The 13,842-nt window shown below is 39.6% G+C and overlaps 1 protein-coding gene across 5 annotated transcripts in view; it reads left to right on the top strand.

The window, feature by feature from the left end:
- The first annotated feature begins 210 nt into the window (after positions 1–210).
- znf644b (zinc finger protein 644b) overlaps positions 211–13,842 on the top strand; it is a 28,607-nt gene continuing 14,975 nt past the window's right edge. For 3 of the 5 annotated variants that reach the window (XM_030050355.1, XM_030050354.1, XM_030050351.1), the window contains exons 1-2: positions 211–314; positions 8,870–8,919. The gene's annotated coding sequence lies outside the window, so the exon portion shown is untranslated. Of the gene's footprint in view, positions 315–8,869; positions 8,920–10,496; positions 10,553–13,842 lie in introns of those variants that run through there. The other 2 variants (XM_030050352.1, XM_030050353.1) reach the window with 2 other exon arrangements.

Raw genomic sequence — 13,842 nt, 5'->3', positions numbered from 1 at the left:
AACAGGTCTGTCCTCCTCTGCTGGCATGTAAGACAAACTGGGAAACTAAAATGGTCACAGGGGGTCGGTGTGTGTGTTTCTTTTCTTTTCTTCTTCTTTTTTTTTTTTTTTTGATGGGGGGGCGTTCACGTTTCTCTCTCTCTCCCCCTCTCTCTCTCTCTCAGCCGTGAAACATCCCCCTTTTCCCCGGACCATAGTTTGACCTGCGTGGTTTTAAGCAAAATGGCGACAGCCTAATAGGTGGAAGACGAGAAACAGTTTTTAAGCGCAATGACAAAACTTATCAACATGACCCATTTTCCTGCACTGGGGAGGTAGGTTTTCCATTCCGGTGTGATGTTTGTTGTGCGCAGGGGGAGTCGGAGCAGCCAGGTCCGCCGGTGGCAGCGAGGTGCCGTGTGGGCGACATGAAGCCAGGACAGCTCGGCGGCCACTCGACCCGGACACACCGCAGTGATTGACGGACGTGCAGACCAACACACCCACTCAGCAACTTCAAGCTGTTAGCTACACTTTGATCTCAGCCTACATGTGTTGCAATGTGAACCGTAGCGCCGTGCTCATGTCTCCACAGCGGGGCATGATGTGTCTCCTCTGCGGCTCACTCCCTCGCCCCCCTCCCCGGTCTGAGAGCCATCGTTAATGTCGCAGAGCCTGTCAAAAAATACGATTAAGGCACAGCTGTCGGCGCTAGCTCTGCTCTTTATCAGGGGCTTCAATTTGAATTAGAAAAAAATGCCAGTCATAATAAGCTGCAGCAACCCGGGCCACAAGCTGTTTGCGATCTGGAGGAAAACTGATAACGCTGATTGATTTTTTTTTTTTTTTTTTTTTTTTTTTTTTTAGCCTATATGCAAATCCATAGGCGCTTGGTGCAGCTGTTTGCTGACATGGTCCCAATCTAGCCGGCGTCATGTTTTGGCTCTAACGTTACATCTGTCCATCTCTGACTGTATCATGGTAATAAAGAGAGAGCTAACAGGATAGCCAGGCTAAGAAGTTGTCAGACACTGGCCTATACACTCAGTGGCCACTTTATCAGCTCCACCTGTACAGTCTAATGCAGCTCAGTGCCATGAATTATACCTTTTAAGAAAGTTTATAATGCTCAGTTTTGTTTACCTGGTGGAGAATGTGTAAATTTAATTCTGTGTTTATTATTGAGGTTGTAGTTTGCAGAGCTCTTATACTGGACTACATTATGTTGACATGTTTCTCTTTTTTTGTCCTTCCTATTTATATACATGAGGGGGATATTATAGTAGAAACACCTCAATACAATGCAGTCCAGTCCAACAGCACCACTAACTATGCGCTTAGTGCCAAACATAGAATTGAATGAACACCTCTATTACTGTGACAAAAAGAAAACATGACCATTATAGCCATCATAAAAGTAAACTTCATGGCAGAACAGTTTCATTGGATTGTGTAGGTGGACCTAATAAAGGCCACTGGGTGTAGCTTCCACCAGATCTAAAAGGGTTTGGATGGTGATTCCACCTAGATGGCACACTGGAGTTGAGGGAGAGAAAGTCATACACTTCTACCAAAGATGATTGAGTTCAGCTTCTCAGAAAACACAGTTTGGCAGTAAAACTGACAAAACTGTATAATAATAAAATGGCACTAAACTGCTATAAACAAATACTAACTCAGTGTATAGAACAAGATAGGAGATATTACCTTTGCTGTTCTTAATCCGTACAGATTTGCACTGTTTTGATAATCATCTGCCTTGTCATGTGTAGGCAAAAAAGACAAACTCACTACATGCAAAAGTTTGTGCTGTAGTTCATTTTCTATCTATACACTTATAAAACACAAGAAAAATACAAGATATTTAATAATATAATATATAATATAATGTCAGCATGTAGTTACTGGCCGACCCACAGTGAAAAAAATGCTCATAGCAACACCGAGGTAGCTATTTTCATATAATGCATAACATTTTTTCCTGCATAAGGTTGTCAGCATGGGGTGATATGGACCACAACTTTATTGTATTTGAAACTACACTTACACTTTCTTGTTGATTGGTACTTTTCAGGGTATGTAGGTCTTCTAAGTGACTGCATGGTTTTCATCAGTCAGTGTACTTTGCATGTCTGAACTGGCTGATATTAGTTGAAAAATATATAAAGTGTGCAAAACACTGCTGAATGCTGTTGCAGACTTTGCATGTTTTTCACTTGCTGCCTTTACTGTAGTTCCTGCACTGTTATTGAAATGCTGGATATGTGTGTTAACTGGAGTTGTGAGTTTAGTGGTAGTAAACAGGCCTGATGGTGCTGTTGATTACTCACACTCTCACATGCTCCAGCCTGTGATGGCAACAGCAGCTGCTGATGATGCTGATGAGAGACTACTTGGGCTCTATTGTTGATACAATAGCACCTCATGGTATTACTATGAGTGCTAGAGGGATGTGTTTCTGACTTTTGAGTTTTGTAAGTTTTATGGATTGTGAGCACATTTGGTGACTTATGGGTTTGTAATTTTTTTTTTTTTTTCTTATTGAAACTTGGCTGTGGATTGCTTATTTTGATTTTATGGAGTATTTGTTATTGCTCCGTGGTGATTCCTTTAGACACTGCTGAAGTTTTCAAATACATGGCCAATATAAATGTCACTTTCTGGCCTTGGTAGGTCACTTTTAAAGAGTGACCAAAGCCCAAACTCATATCTGTATAAGCCATGACATTCAGTGGTGAAAAGGCTACTGAATTGGCTATCTGCTGTAAGCTGATCTTTGATGCCAGGTGATGTCATCTTTTACTGAGTACAACCGTGGTGACATTGCCTAGTACCAAAGATCAGCCCATAGTGGACAGCCAATTCAGTACCTTACAGCCGTTTTCATGCATGAACTCGGCACAGTGTGCAGAGAATCAGGTCCAGACTTCAGGCGAAGTTTCCTTTTCAAATGTTTAGCACACAACAGGAGATTGTCCGTGTCAGACGCATTCACACCTATCAGAAATACTGATGTGTGGTTTAGAGAAGGAGTGGTGCTTGGGATTTGGGGATACTGCATTGTATAAGAGAGAAGTTATTAAATATTTTTGTCGCATCTGTTGCACTTTTTAGACAGTCCTGGTACACTCATAGTCAACTGTACATAGAGACCAAAATGTTAATTGTCCAGCTCGGAGGATGGCTGTTTTGGTGAAAAGTAGGTTGTAGCTCGTTGTCAACCTTACTACCGTGACAACATTTCACTTATATGTAATTGATCCAGGAAATTAAAATCTGCGAATATGTTTCCAACTTTTACCATATTGTCACAGGGTAGAGTGCGCAGGAGGCAGGACACACAGCCACTCGCTCGCTGTGCCTGATCCAGACCTGCGTCTGCTCTATTCACAGGCACAGCCACACGTTACCTGGGATCTGGACATATTTATGTTTGGGGCATGGTTACTCTTAAAGGTAGTGATATTAGTTAAAGTGGTATTTTGGATTCTTACTCCTAAGAATATTTACTGCTCAAAGCAAGTGTAATATATCCCATAGCAAAAATAAATAAATAAATAAAATAAAAAAATAGATTGAAGTGTAGACCTACTAAATATTAGTATGCTACAGCACACTAAAATGTGCTATTGTTAGGATTAGTGCTTAATTTACTTATGTGCTAAAAGGAACAACTATTTTTTTTATACTTAATAAACTTATATTACATTAAAATTGCACAAAACCCAAACTTTAGTTGTATTAAGTGACTGTGCTGAAATTGAACTATTTCATATATAGTGCTTTATATAGTGCTTTACTTTTGCTATATACTACAAAAGTACTACATAGTATGTAATGGCACATGCTTTTTCAGTACAATTCAATTACACTTTGAGTGTACAAAAAACTGTCAACTCATTGATTCCAATTATATTTACATTGAACTAGCTGTATATTTATATTTATATTACTTCTAAAATGTATTGCAAGAGAGACTTAAATGTCTGTTACTATGTGCACTTAAACATGAGCCTGTCCCAGCATGCACTGGGCTGAAGGCAGGACAGGTTGCCAGTCCATCACAGGGCTAACACACAGACATTCAAACACACTCACACACACACACACACACACACACACACACACACACACACATACATACACACACCCACATTTATGAGCAGTTTAGAGTGTCCAACTCACCTGACCTGCATGGCTTTGGACTGTGGGAGAAAATCCAAGCAGACACAGAGAGAACATGAAGACTTAACACACAGAGGAGCTGGGCCAACCAGGGTTTGATCCCAGGACCTCCTGACTATGAAGCAATGCTGCAAAACACTGCACAATCATGCCAACCTTGAATGCATTTTCTGTAATTGCAGTGTGTGTAGTAAACGCAGTATGACATACAAAAAGAGGACTTAATGTTTTATTAGTCCTTAGAGCGGTGGATTTAGAGTAAAAAGCATTACTATACTTTTTTGTGGTTGTTCTCCCCGAGTTTGCATGAGTTTTCTGCCGCAGTCCAAAGTCATGCAGGTCAGGTGAACTAGACACTAAATTGCCCATGAATGGGTGAGTGAGTGTGTTTGAATTTCTGAGTGTTAGCCCAGTGATGGACTGGCGACTTCTCCAGGGAGCTTCACTGCCTTTCGCCCTGTTTAAATACATAGTAGCCCACCTCACAGTCTCCCATGTAACACATTTTAGAAGTATTCAGTTGCACTGATAGTTAACTGAAATGGTTAAGCAGTATTTGAAAATACCTCAATGTAAATGTGTTTATAAACTGTTAGGGCTCTAGTTTCGCAGAACTGGCGAGGCGGGGGCGTAGCGCAGATGCGCTTCGCCAACTGGGTGTGGCCAGGCGGATTTTCCAAGTTTGGCACGCCATGCTCGGTGGCGCAAGTACTCCGCCGTTCCTCCTACCGGTGCAAGGGAGGAGAGAAGGCGTGGAGTGGGTTTGACACAGCCGATTCACATGTAACCAATCAAATGAGCCCCTGTCCTTGCCTTTAAAATGCGCTGCGTGAAGGCGTAATGAAAGTTTACACAGCTGACATGGAGGTCTATTGCCGCAGGCGGAGCGGAGCTCAGGAGACAGGCGCGGAGCGGAGATCGGCGAGTTGTGCGCACACGTCACCAAAACCTCACAGGCAGGCTTCCGGAATGTCAGGCACATGAACGATGCAATAAATACCGAAAAAAACACTATTCAATGCTACGATCACAATCAGCACATACATATATCTCCATATCAACTGTCCTGTCACAGCTGATGTCAGATCAAAGGAGATTGGCACCGTTTGTGCTGATCGTGAGGTTTTGGTGATGTGCGCCAGCCAGCCAAACTTCCACTGCGCCAGCTCCGCTCCGCCTTGCGCGGAAAGTAGACGTGGTTTCAGATGGCGAGCTTTTGGCGCACCTCGGCGAAGCCTTTTGGCACGAAACTGTCACTGCGCCAAGTTGAATCTGTTGACACCTCCCCCCGCTGCGCTGCCACTCCCATCTCCGCGCAAGTCCGTCTGCGAAACTTGGACACTGTCCGCCTCTCCCGTTTCGCCGGTCGAAACTAGCTCTGCGCGGGTTTTGCCTCACTGCGCTGCGCCGGGAAACTAGAGCCCTTAGTGTTACGTTTTATGTACTCTCAGAGCATAATTAAGTAACATTTGAAATGTATTTTTTTTATTGTATTGCACGTAGTATACGTAAAATAGTAGGTATACTTAAAGTAGTTCAGTTTAGCACGGTCAAGTGCACTTAATACAGTTTAAGCTAAGCTTTTGTACAACATTAATGCAATTTAAGTGTAATAAGTGTAAAAATAGTTGTTCTATTTTCAAAAACTGCAAGTACACTACTTAATAGTATAATTGCTAGTAGTACACTTTATGTGCAGTAGCATACTAATAGTGTACTTAAGTCTGTTTTTCCCCACTAAAGTATGCTTCTAATGCATCATTAATTCATTTTGTCAAAATAAATTAAAATATTTTTATGATGAAGTAATATTTAAGGGTACAATTTGGAAATGCTGAAATGTATTTTTTTTAAACATTAGATTAGTAAAATATATGTTTAAATAAACACATTTAAAAAATTAACTTTTACTAGAAAAGCATTTTAACAGCAGGTATCTAAAGTATATTATAGATAATACACTGTTTTGTTTTTTACTAAAAATGTATTTTACAGTAATATATTTGTTAAAAGCAAACTATAATTCAGTTTTATTTTAAGTGTTGTCAAAATGTACTTTCGGGTATTTGATGAGAGCCTAAAATGAATATACTTTTAGTGCATTTTAAAGAAGCACACATTTTTTGTAAATGTACTTAAAACATACTTTGCAACATTTTAGTGCATTTTAAATAGACTTAAGTACAAGGTTTTTTTCACAAGTTCCTCCAAGTTTGGACCATCAACTCTGTCCCTGTCGTGAGAATGAGAGCTGCACCGTGAGTGTGCTGAATGACGTAGAAAACAGCTCCATTTTGAGCAGCAACCCAAACCTAATGTTTTGAAGGATGCACAGCAACACGTTCGTCACTGAGTTATTATCAACACTCTTTCCGGCCCCCGTGCTTCCACAACAGCAGAACTACTTTTCCAGAACTGCCATCGTATCACCACACAGCAGCACTCTGGTCTCACATTCAGCCTGCATGGTGACAGAGTGGCACCAAAATTTGTAGCTGCTGGATTTACATTAGCAGACAGAGTTACTACAGAAGTTCATTAGTGATCAAAGGAGAATCTCTCATTTGGACACATTTAGAAAAAGCTGCAATATATAGCGTTTAATATCTGTGAGGCTCACGTTGTTAGTACGGAGAAAAAGTTTTCTCTGGTGGAAATTGCGATTTGAACCATTTCTGCGTAATGACCCAGGTATTGGAGAGGTAAATTGTTATGAAAGTTTTAAAATTGTCATGTTGGTTGTTAAATATTGCACATCGAATGTAATATACAGCTAGTATATGGCAAGTACATGGCACATGGAAACAATGTTCAGATTGTAGACAGCATGATGACCATGAAAAATTGATGTAATTTAATAAGCTGACTGTTTTCCTAAAATTGCATGCAACCGTGGGTCTGCAACTACCTAACAAGCAAAACCTCCAGTATAACAAACTGTCAGGTTTTGGTCACGAAGGAGGATTTTGACAGATTTACTATTGGAATCAAATTCACTCACAGCCTGAATGGTATGACTTATTGGTCTTACCATGTCTACCTTTGGCATTTAGTAAGAGCAAAATTGTCAATAAACATGACCCTCTTCATTCAAAAAGATGGAGCTTCATTTAGAACAGAATCAACCTCTTTACTGGGCCCAGTTGCTGGTTATATTGCAGTAGATTTCTAGAATGGGAAGGATATGGTGGTAATGTGAGTGACAGGGCAAACTCTTCCCAACAGTCACATATGAACTGAGTGGAGCTTCTAAATTGTCACCTGAAATGGCATTCACCATTGTCTCTTGTAGGGAATTATACAAGTAATCAAGGAAAAACGATGGCTTTCCCTTCTATATGTAATATATAAACTCTGCTGAGGCCGATAATGAAATGTCAAATACAGCAGAATTCAGCATACTGTCAACACATGCTTTTACAAATACAGTGCAATATGTGCATGGTGTATACTGCAGACATCTGATTGCATTATAGCCGTTTTAACAGTTCAGGAGTGGGGATTTTGTAAAGTCAAGGTGTAGACCTACATAAGTGAGTCCATCACTCTCTGCAGGTGTCTAAGGACAAGCTTACACGGCTATAGGAAGAAGTCACTTGCAGCTTAATAGCCTAGTGTAGGTTTTACAGCATCGGTGTACCACAGAGAGTAAAAGAGTCAACTGCTTCGCTAAATAAATCAGATGGTCGAGGCATGTTATCCACAGATTGATTATGTGTCACTTGACAAGGTCAAATATTTTAACCAAGATGCCTGAAGTCCCTGAATACTCAGCATAGCAAACAGTCATGTGTTCTCTGTTGGCCTGGCTGGCTGCTTGCACAGCTATAAATGAAGACACCTGGGACTACTTAAATGGGAGTACACTGGCCTGAATTAGCAACTCTGCTGAGGAACAGCTGCAGAGATGAGATATTTTAGTAATCAGGTGGATCTACCAAGAACATTGAGGTCTGCAGAAATATATCTGTGGCGAGGAAATAAGGGCAGCATCCTTTCCTAGAATCACATTGGCAGAATCTCAATTCAAACCTTTCAAGCTTCTGGAGGCTCATAATTTATAGCAAAATAATTTTATTTCAAATTTATCAACTTGATATTGCAATTTATTCTCTTGATGATGAAAATATAGTATTTAGCTTTTTGGTGTTTTTGCTGAATGTCATTTCCCAAACTGCAGAAAGCACCAGTTCACTTTGGTGAAACATCTTCCCTTTTCAACATTTACACCCCCATATGAATTCATGAAGAGCCGACTACCCTGCATCCTTTTGTGATGTTGTTTGCGTGGGCTTACAGATTGGACTGCAACACGGCAGTATAATCCTGGTTTATTTAAAAATCTGTGTCCCATGTTGTCTTTTTGGCTGGCTGTCACCTGCTTTCAGTTATTGATCATAACAGCGAGACAAAAAAAAAAAAAAAAAAAAAAAACCATCTGAACTGGGACTGATGGTTTCCCTGTTTCCCTGTGACAGAGGTTAACTGTTCATAAATTGAAATAAATGGAAGAAAATTTTTAATTGAAGTGAAATATTTTCTTTTATAGTGTCTTGCTTGTTCATAATATGCTAGATTTTATTCCTGAATACTTGAAAATGGATATAATAAGAGTAAACAGAAGAAGCCAATTATTGTAAGACCTTTATCAACAAACTAGCAGAATTTTAAGTGCAGTAAATTGCTCTTTATCTCTCCTTTATAGGTGGGTGTTTAACACATCATGTGGTGGAATCAGTGTTTCAAAATAGCCTGGTAAGTACATGCCCTTTACTTAAATCAAAAACACAATATTGTCTGTTGTTAGCATTTATATATTGATATATATATATATACCATTTATATATTGATATATAAATGGTACAAGGTGATATAGATATATATAGTGATGCAGCATTGATAATATTTTCGATGTGGTTATTGGACTGGAATTGTGCATTTCAGTGGAGTAGAGCTGAAACTGATATGAGTGTCGACTGAATTTTAAATTAAAAGGACTTTGGTCACCTCTGCCAAATTATTATTATTATTATTATTATTATTATTATTATTATTATTATTATTATTTTATTGATTTATTTATTTTTGTGGCACCACATAAGATAAAATGTGGCGGTCTCTGCAGAGCTGGTATGATTCAGACGCACAGTTGTATGTCTACATACCATCTTAACACCTGAAACTGTAGCTCAGATGTGTGAAATGCTCTGAAACTATAGCTGGGTGTGATTACCAGTCAAATTAAATCTGAGATGTCAGTTACATGTGTCAGTGTTTCCACTCCTACACTTGGCAGGCTGAAGGGAGTGACAGGCTTGGTGTCGAAACCCTGATTATTTTCCAGTGTGAAACAGAATAACTGACACAAACTAGCATTTACTATTGTGTAGTGTGCTATTTTAGATATCAGTGACTACTGTGAATTTTGATGTTGAAATTGCCACTACATTTACTTTGTATTGTCATTATCTAATCATTAAATCGATCACTCGAGGTTTTACATAGAGTTTCCACAGGAGTCGGCTATAGCAAGCAAAAGACTGCACTATATACATTTTTGTGAGGGTGCCAGTTCAGATGAAAAGTTACTTGGTTTTATTGTCTCCATCATTGCTAGACACCTGCTGATCTCCAAATAAACAAGCAAAACACAAATTATGCATCCACAATCAGAAATATACCTCTGGACAAAGTAATTCTAAGCTTTAAGTTGTATTTTCAGTGTCTGGTCAAGACACCAAACAGTAGTTTGAAAGCACTGCAGGGGAGCAAATTGCTGCTCTGTAATTATGGCCTTTGCAAAAAGCTTCATTATTGATCCCTTCTGACTCATGATAACATTTCGTTTAAGTCTGACGAATCTGTAACTTCAACTTCCAGAACTTCAACCCTCATATGTGTTTTTCCTCAGCCTGAGGACATTTCATTTCAAATTAGTGACAATTCATCATGGTCTCCTGCTGTCTCTAAGAGGACTAAATGGTTCCACTCTTAATCTGTGATGTCAGAATGAGGAAATTGTGGGAATATGGGTACAATCTGTGATTCAGAATTCACAATAAAGCGTGACAACATAAAAAAGCTTATTTGAATATGAAACTTCGAACAAACCGCCCAGGGGGCCACAAAGTCATTCTCTTATCCTTTATTAATGTGGTAATTCCCAAATTTCTATCTTGATAACATCCAAAATTGGATTTCAAGTTTGAAGCTCTGGGTATATATCTGTCTGCCTACGGCTATAGGAATGACATGTGTGAATTCTTAAATAGAGTGGCGTTCCCCTTTAAATGAGCCATGGGAGCAACTTTGTCTGGATTCCTGGAGAAGAATTTGTTTTAAAGGGGAGCCAGGCTTCAGATACTTAAATCTTCATCAGTACCAGCAGGTGAGATTTCTGTGGCCCATCAAAGGCTGGATGAAGTATTAAGTCACAAAGCTGCAGATGTCCAAGATCCCAGTCTGCAGATCAGTCTCTCCAGATGAAGCCTCTGCATTATCCTGCTTTTGTCAGGTTATGAACCATTTCCTCCACTAAGGGGCAGAATATGATCACTGATACTCTTAATTCCTCACTCAAAGGAATGATACATTAAGCCATATTGTCTAAGGTGGCCATTGTAACCCCGCTGAATCGTAGGAGATAATAATGGGGATAACAATAAATGAATGAACACAAACAATGGCTCACAGATTTGAAAAGGAATGTGCAAAGTTATCATTACATCAAACCCAAGATTAAAAAATGTAGACAGGAATGAATGAAATGAAATCAGAAAAAAAATCAGAGCCCTCAATTCCACACTCCTAGATAGACTTGTAACTCTTCTATAAATTTCTAGCTATTTAGACAGATATGTTATTTGTGTTTTTATTCTGCACACAGTAATTAATCCATCCTACTGTGATTTAATCTAATCTTGCTCACATTACCAGAGCAGTAAACAGAGTCAGACAAAAAGTGCATTGTGTGGCACATTTTAACTGTGACGCAGATGCAGCGAAGTCTGCAGCAATGCAAGAGGAGCATGGTCTGTTATTTGGCCCTCTGAACATTTCACAAGTTCAAACAACCTCCATCCTTGAAGGATCTGGATTAGTGAGGTTCTGTTGTACATTAGCTTTGAGGCAGCTAAACCTTTCTGTGATACCTATCTAAGGTTGAGCTCAGCACTTTCCTGATTAATTTTCCATTTATTCTCAGAGTCGGATGTGATATTTTAGCGATTTGAGCATGTGGGGCACAGGTTAGGCGCAATTATGCTGACGGTGGGCTTTTATAGGTATGCTCAATGAAATCTGGAGTATAGGATTATACATGTAGAAAGTTACATAGTGATTAACCTTCATTTCAGTCCCCTCAGTGATCTCGGGGAGACAAATCCTCCTCCAATCAGCTGCTGTCAGGTATATTTCTCCACCTTGATAAATGACCTTCAAAATGAAAGATCAGGGTCGTTCTTTCATCTTATGCTTTTGAAGCATTTGTTTGCCCTTTCAGCAAGTTCAAATGCTTCCTTAAACTACATTCTGTTTTGATTTTTGCTGCTCAGTTCCTACCAGCACTGAGGCCCCTAGTGATTCAGGGATATGTTAGCATTATGGCTATGACTCTAGTCACTGTGCTGTGACTCTGACCTTTAATACCTTTAACAGAAAATAGCAATCACCATATAACCAATCACATGAGATTATGATGATTAAGGTAGGATATTATACATTCCATAATACACATCTTATTCGCCACCCCATATGTCATCAACTTTATCTTATGCCTTGATATTTGTGCCAGTCTGTGCCTTAGCTAGTTCCCAGTGTGGCTGCAGGTGCCATCTGTTGGTGATATTTGGAACTGGAAAGAATTTTGTTATGTTACCGATCTATTTATCTATCTAGATATATAGAGAGATAGACGGATATTGGGATATGTAGAGATGCCGAGCTCTATATGTGTGTGTATGTATGTGTGCATGCAAAAACTATATATCTATATTGGAAACATTTTGCTTCCTAAATTTCATCACTCAGTGCTAAGAAAAACTATATAATATTGTATCCTCAGAAAAAAAAACAGTCATGTCTAAAAAAACAAAACAAAACAAAACAAAAAAAAGTCTTAAGATGACTACAAACTTTAATGGACTTCCAACTTCAATAGAAATTTGCATCATTGTTTTCAAATGTCTGGAATGAAACTATTTAAGATTACATTCCCAAATAAGGGGGAAAAAATCCTGTTAATCTGATAATTAGATGGAAATAAGAAGCAACAAATTGATCCTGCGAATGAAATGAAGAAGATCAAATCTCATATAATTATTAAGTGCTGCTAAATTAACTCAATGTATTGATGCTGTGATTTTCCAGGTATTATGCATTTACGTTTAACACCTCTATGGTTCGTACTCTTTGTATTATTTTGTTTCACGGCAGGATAGTAGTGCCTAGTAATCCCTTTATCTTAATTGGGGCGTTATTGATAAATCTACTACATCAGGAGCAGAAGTATTTTCTTTGCATTCGTAGCTGTTGTACATCAACATAGCAGAGAGAGCACGGGTTCAAAACAATGGCGGCTCCCCTCTCTTAAAAAAAAAAAAAAAAAAAAAAAAAAAGGACATTTTTGAGCCCCTTTGATTCGGTTTGATATGTTTTGATGTGAGGAGTGAGCGGTTTTTAAAATCTCCTTAACTCCCCAGGCCGGGCCCAGCCTCCCACAGGGCTAATGACCGTAGCCTAGCCCGTGTTGAATAATACAGACGCTCACAAGGTGGGAGCGGGGAGGAGGGCCTGTGATGAGTGGCAAGGGTTAGACATCAGCCCTCTCTCTATGGTATCCCTCCATTGATAAGATTGTATTAATTGGTATGAATAGAGAAGGCTTTTCTCGCTCTCCTTGTATACATTTACCATTATACTCATTAGCTTCCTGTTGCCTCCCAGCGAGTTTCTCCTTCACATCCCCCGGGGTCTCCTGGGAGGCAATTTGCATCTCTCCATGGTGTCTCTCTGGGGTTATTGAGGAAATATTAGCCCCTTTTCTTCTGTGGCCGACCCTTTGATTTATTTGGAGCTGGAGCTGATAGAGTGGCACTCACATGTTAATGACTGGCGCTGATGCAGGCCCCTGGTGCAAGACAACTCATTGATCCAGGTTGAAATGGTACAATTGACAACCAGTACTGAATAATCGTCTTACATGAATCCACGTGTGTGTGTGTGTGTGTGTGTGTGTGTGTGTGTGTGTGCTTGTGGACCTTGGGAAATGACAAGCGGGAATCCCACTGCTGTCAAGGCCAGTGTACTCAAGCTGTCCAGTTTTTTTTAATCCTGATAGAGTTAGATAAATAGGCTTTTGTTAGCCTCTGCATTCTTTGCACCTTTTTTGACAGCTACAGTTTGGCATATTCACCTGTTCACTTTATTCACTATACTGTAATGTTATCTGTCTGAGCATCTCTGACCCCATGTGATCATGGTGCTGTTAATGTTGGACAGTGTTGGGACTCGACACTCAATTAGAGGCTGCAAATGACACATATAATCCAGTCTGTGTTTCGAGTTGTTTGTCCTGGTCTAATAATAGAATACATGGTGACTATTGAGGAATCAGTTAGTCTTTGGTTGCCATTGGGTGACTGTGAGGGCCCTGTTCCCTGCATTTCCCCTCCATTCCTG

Source organism: Myripristis murdjan, chromosome 4 (assembly GCF_902150065.1).
Source record: "Myripristis murdjan chromosome 4, fMyrMur1.1, whole genome shotgun sequence".
Lineage (NCBI taxonomy): Eukaryota > Metazoa > Chordata > Actinopteri > Holocentriformes > Holocentridae > Myripristis > Myripristis murdjan.
This window is presented reverse-complemented; position numbering and strand designations above follow the sequence as displayed.